The following is a 6,233-nucleotide window of genomic DNA, read 5'->3' as shown; positions in this document are numbered from 1 at the left end:
AACGGTACAGAGTAGATCAGGGAGAAGCTGTTCCCACTCATGAAATGATCAAGAACGAGAGGGCACAGATTTAAAGTGATTAGTAGAGGAAGTAGAAGTGATATGCAGAGAAACTTTTTCACACAGCGAGTGGTTAGGATCTAGAATGTACTGTCTGAGAGTGGGGTGGAGGCAGGTTCAATTGAGGCTTTCAAAAGGGAATTAGACTGTTACCTGAAAAGGAAGAATGTGCAGAGCTACAGAGGGAAAATGGGGAGGTGGAACTAGGTGAGCTACTCATTCGGAGAGCTGGTGCAGATACAATGGGCCGAATGGCCTCCTTCTGCGTTGTAACAATTCTATGATTCTGTTTCAGGTCGATAACTTTTCATCAGTAATCACTGCTTCCTCCTTTTGTTTTATGTCTATTCCCATTTGATTGCATCTTTCACAATCTCAGGGAGACCTAAAGTCCTTTATAGTCACTGAAGTGTTTTTTGAAATGTGCTCTCTGTTATAATGTGGTGTTGGCTCCTGTTTCTGGGATTATTATGAAACGAATGCTTGGAATGAACATGAGGCTGATGGGTCTCTAGTTACCTGTCTTGGTTTTATTATCATGTTTACCAGTTTCCGGGGCATTGAACCCTCTCCAGTGACCAGCAACTCCTTCATGCCTCTCAGATCTCTGCTTTCGAATCACTGGGATAAATATCAGTTACTAGTTTGTTTCAAATCCTTTCAGTCTGTTCAGGATTGTCGCCTGATTCAGTTTTACTAGTTGCATCTCGAAGAGGATGTGATTCCTCCTGTGGGAACACTTGGAGCAAGTAGACCTTTCAGAATGTTTACCTCTCACTTCAATTAAGCCCATTTAACACCTTCTCTCCCACTGTCCTTCCTTGTGCACAATACTGAAAATGCTTTAACACATCAGCAGGTTTAAGTTCTGCTGTCTGCAGGTTCCTTGTGGTCACCTATTCTCAGACCCAGTGATTAGCCAATCGGCTAATCTAACTCCAGCTCAATAATTCCTCAGTCTGCTCCTCGGTTCTCCCAGTGGGAACTTTTAAGGTGCCAGCCGTGGATCTATGGGTGATAGTCACATCTTGGAGCCCGAAGGTTGTGGGTTCAAGTCCCATTCCACAGGGTCCTGAGCACCAAATTCATGCTGACAATCGCAGTTCCACACTGAGGGAGTGCTGCACTGTCAGAGGGTCAGTACTGAGGGAGTACTGCACTGTCAGAGGGTCAGTACTGAGGGAGTGCTGCACTGTCAGAGGGTCAGTACTGAGGGAGTGCTGCACTGTCAGAGGGTCAGTACTGAGGGAGTGCTGCACTGTCAGAGGGTCAGTACTGAGGGAGTGCGGCACTGTCAGAGGGTCAGTACTGAGGGAGTGCTGCACTGTCAGAGGGTCAGTACTGAGGGAGTGCTGCACTGTCAGAGGGTCAGTACTGAGGGAGTGCTGCACTGTCAGAGGGTCAGTACTGAGGGAGTGCTGCACGGTCAGAGGGTCAGTACTGAGGGAGAGCTGCACTGTCAGAGGGTCAGAACTGAGGGAGTGCTGCACGGTCAGATATTCGGTACTGAGGGAGTGCTGCACTGTCAGAGGGTCAGTACTGAGGGAGTGCTGCACTGTCAGAGGGTCAGTACTGAGGGAGTGCTGCACTGTCAGAGGGTCAGTACTGAGGGTGTGCTGCACTGTCAGGGGGTCAGTACTGAGGGAGTGCTGCACTGTCAGAGGGTCAGTACTGAGGGAGTGCTGCACTGTCAGAGGGTCAGTGCTGAGGGAGTGCTGCACTGTCAGAGGGTCAGTGCTGAGGGAGTGCTGCACTGTCAGAGGGTCAGTGCTGAGGGAGTGCTGCACTGTCAGAGGGTCAGTGCTGAGGCAGTGCTGCACTGTCAGAGGGTCAGTGCTGAGGCAGTGCTGCACTGTCAGAGGGTCAGTACTGAGGGAGTGCTGCACTGTCAGAGGGTCAGTACTGAGGCAGTGCTGCACTGTCAGAGGGTCAGTACTGAGGGAGTGCTGCACTATCAGAGGGTCAGTACTGAGGGAGTGCTGCACTGTTGGAGGGTCAGTACTGAGGGAGTGCTGCACTGTCAGAGGGTCAGTACTGAGGGAGTGCTGCACTCTCAAAGGGTCAGTACTGAGGGAGTGCTGCACTGTCGGAGGGTCAGTACTGAGGGAGGGCTGCGCTGTCAGGGGGTCAGTGCTGAGGGAGTGCTGCACTATCAGAGGATAAGTACTGAGGGAGTGCTGCGCTATCAGAGGGTCAGTACTGAGGGAGTGCTGCAGTGTCAGAGGGTCAGTACTGAGGGATTGCTGCATTGTGGGAGGGACAGTACTGAGGGAGTGCTGTACTGTCAGAGGGTCAGCACTGAGGGAGTGCTGCACTGTCAGAGGGTCAGCATGAGGGATTGCTGCACTGTCGGAGGGTCAGTACTGAGGGAATGCTGCACTGTCAAAGGGTCAGTACTGAGGGATTGCTGCACTGTCACAGGGTCAGTACTGAGGGAGTACTGCACTCTCAAAGGGTCAGTAATGAGGGAGTGCTGCACTGTCAAAGGGTCAGTACTGAGGGATTGCTGCACTGTCACAGGGTCAGTACTGAGGGAGTACTGCACTCTCAAAGGGTCAGTAATGAGGGAGTGCTGCACTGTCAGAGGGTCAGTGCTGAGGGAGTGCTGCACTGTCAGAGGGTCAGTGCTGAGGGAGTGCTGCACTGTCAGAGGGTCAGTACTGAGGGAATGCTGCACTATCAGATGATAAGTACTGAGGGAGTGCTGCACTGTTGGAGGGCCAGTACTGAGGGAGCGCTGCACTGTCAGAGGGTCAGTGCTAAGGGAGTGCTGCACTGTCAGAGGGTCAGTATTGAGGGAGTGCCACACTTGTCATAGGGTCAGTGCTGAGGGAGTGCTGCACTATCAGAGGTTCATACTGAGGGAGTGCTGCACTGTCAGAGGGTCAGAGCTGAGAGAGTGCTGCACTGTCAGAGGGTCAGTACTGAGGGATTGGTGCATTGTGGGAGGGACAGTACTGAGGGAGTGCTGTAATGTCAGAGGGTCAGCACTGAGGGAGTGCTGCACTGTCAGAGGGTCAGCATGAGGGAGTGCTGCACTGTCGGAGGGTCAGTACTGAGGGAGTGCTACACTGTCGGAGGGTCAGTACTGAGGGAGTGCTGCACTGTCAGAGGGTTAGTACTGAGGGAGTGCTGCACTGTCGGAGGGTCAGTACTGAGGAAGTGCTGCACTGTTGGAGGGTCAGTACTGAGGGAGAGCTGCACTGTTGGACGGTCAGTACTGAGGGAGTGCTGCACTGTTGGACGGTCAGTACTGATGGAGTGCTGCACTGTCAGAGGGTCAGTACTGAGGGAGTGCTGCACTCTCAAAGGGTCAGTACTGAGGGAGTGCTGCACTGTCAGAGGGTCAGTGCTGAGGGAGTGCTGCACTGCCAGAGGGCTCCATGTAATGAGGTCACTGGGAGAGCACAGCACCATGGGAATGATACAAGGAGCTGACAATGTTGGTTTATGTGGGTTTAGAATCAGACAGCAGCTGGTGTGCAATCACCCTGTGTCCAATGGGTTATTCTGTACACATTTATATTAAACCCATGACAGACAGAAAATTCTTTCACAGTTTCTATCACCAAAATCCATGTCAAAAATAAACAAATGGATGGACCCTTCCAAGAGGAACCAGCAGCGTGGGAGAGTGTCTGTATAAATACATCATCACAGAGATAAAGGAGACAGAAAGGGGTTTAGAAATGATCACAATATGCAGTTTCTGGAATTCAATGAGTTGGAGAAGAATTATTACAGATACAGATATTGATGAAGTTAATTTTCCAGACACTGAAAATGCTGAGAATGAATGCAGTAATTAATATAATCCAGACAGTTGGCCCTGAGAGAGAAAGCAATGGCTGTGTATGGACTAGTTTGGAAAGGATGCCGATTGGTGAAACAATAAGAGTGCGGCAGGTTACAGCAGAGGAGGAACCACTGGAGAGTTTACTCCACACTGTCCTTTCTACATCATCACTCAATTAGTGAAATGCTGACTCTGCCCCTCTCCCTCTCCACATCCTCTTCCCCCACCCCATTCTCCCTCCTCACCAGTCACCACACCCTCCCTACAGCCCCTCTCCTGAAGGGTGAGGGACCCAGTTGGGGTTTAACTGTCAGTTTCACACTGTCACCTCACGGTTTTGGTTGGTTCACTTACTGCCTCCGCCCACACCCATTCAATCATTGGCTGCAGCACTTTATAGAATGAACCAAAAATATATCAAGTTGCTGAAATTTCATTGAACACAACAGACTGAAGCTGGTAAACAATCTGTAGAAGGCTCCATCTCATCTTTATTTTATATAGTGTTCAGGTGGTAACTGATTTCCAGTGACAAACTGTGATAATGAAGTCCCCAAAACATCTGCCAAAGTGCCAGAAAATCCCCACATGACAACAGAGCCTCCTGTAAGATCACACTGCTTAGATACACAGGGCCAGGAGGAAACCATTCAGCCCCTCCAACCTCTTCCACCATTCAATGAGATCATGGCTGATCTGTGACCTAACTCCATAAACCCACCTCTGCACCATATCCTTTAATACCTTCGGTTAACAAAAATCTATCAATCTCAGTTTTAAAATTAGCATCAATCTACCTTCAATTGCTGTTTGCAGAAGAGAATTCAAAACTTCTACCACTGCATGTGGAGGAATGTTTCCAAATTTCACTTTGTAAAGATTTGGCTTTAATTCTTAGACTCTGCCCCCGATCTTAGACTCCCTGACCAGCAGAAATGCTCTCTCTCTATCGAGCCAGTCAGTTCCCCTTAATGTCTTGAAAACAACGATCAAATCAAATGTTAACCTTTCACATTCCAGAGAATACAAGACTAGTTTGTGTAATTTCTCATTGCAATCTAACCCTTTGAGTCCACATGTGATTCTTATCAATCTGAACTACACTCTGTCTAAGGCCATTATCTCCTTGCGAAGGAGTGGTGCTCAGGATGGCTCACAGTGCTCCAGGTGTGGTCTAACCAGGGTGTGTGTGCCTGAAGCAGGATTTCTACCCCCTTGTATTCTAGTCCTCTAGATATAAAAGCCACATTCCATTCACCTTTCTGATAGCTTTCTGAACCTGTACGTGACATTTTAATGATCTCAACCTGGGCTCCATAAGTCTCTTTGAGCTTCACTGTTTCTGGCCTTTCACCATTTTGAAAATGCCTGGCTGTACCTTTTAAAATCCAAATTTGATGATCTCACATTGAAATCCATTTGCCATAGTTTTACACATTCACTTAATCTATCAATATCCCTTTGAAATTTCATGCTTCCCTCTACACTGTCCCCATAAAACTCTCCCAGGACAGGTACAGCACGGGGTTAGATACAGAGTAAAGCTCCCTCTACACTGTCCCCATCAAACACTCTCAGGACAGGTACAGCACGGGGATAGATACAGAGTAAAGCTCCCTCTACACTGTCCCCATCAAACACTCCCAGGGCAGGTACAGCACGGGGTTAGATACAGAGTAAAGCTCCCTCTACACCGTCCCCATCAAACGCTCCCAGGACAGGTACAGCACGGGGTTAGATACAGAGTAAAGCTCCCTCTACACTGTCCCCATCAAACACTCCCAGGGCAGGTACAGCATGGGGTTAGATACAGAGTAAAGCTCCCTCTACACCGTCCCCATCAAACACTCCCAGGACAGGTACAGCACGGGGTTAGATATAGAGTAAAGCTCCCTCTACACTGTCCCCATAAAACTCTCCCAGGACAGGTACAGCACGGGGTTAGATACAGAGTAAAGCTCCCTCTACACTGTCCCCATCAAACACTCTCAGGACAGGTACAGCACGGGGATAGATACAGAGTAAAGCTCCCTCTACACCGTCCCCATCAAACACTCCCAGGGCAGGTACAGCATGGGGTTAGATACAGAGTAAAGCTCCCTCTACACCGTCCCCATCAAACACTCCCAGGACAGGTACAGCACGGGGTTAGATACAGAGTAAAGCTCCCTCTACACTGTCCCCATCAAACACTCCCAGAACAGGTACAGCACGGGGTTAGATACAGAGTAAAGCTCCCTCTACACCGTCCCCATCAAACACTCCCAGGGCAGGTACAGCACGGGGTTAGATACAGAGTAAAGCTCCCTCTACACTGTCCTCATCAAACACTCCCAGAACAGGTACAGCACGGGGTTAGATACAGAGTAAAGCTCCC

This window comes from Cetorhinus maximus, chromosome 6 (genome assembly GCF_964194155.1).
Source record: "Cetorhinus maximus chromosome 6, sCetMax3.hap1.1, whole genome shotgun sequence".
Lineage (NCBI taxonomy): Eukaryota > Metazoa > Chordata > Chondrichthyes > Lamniformes > Cetorhinidae > Cetorhinus > Cetorhinus maximus.
Note: the sequence above shows the minus strand (reverse complement) of the source record.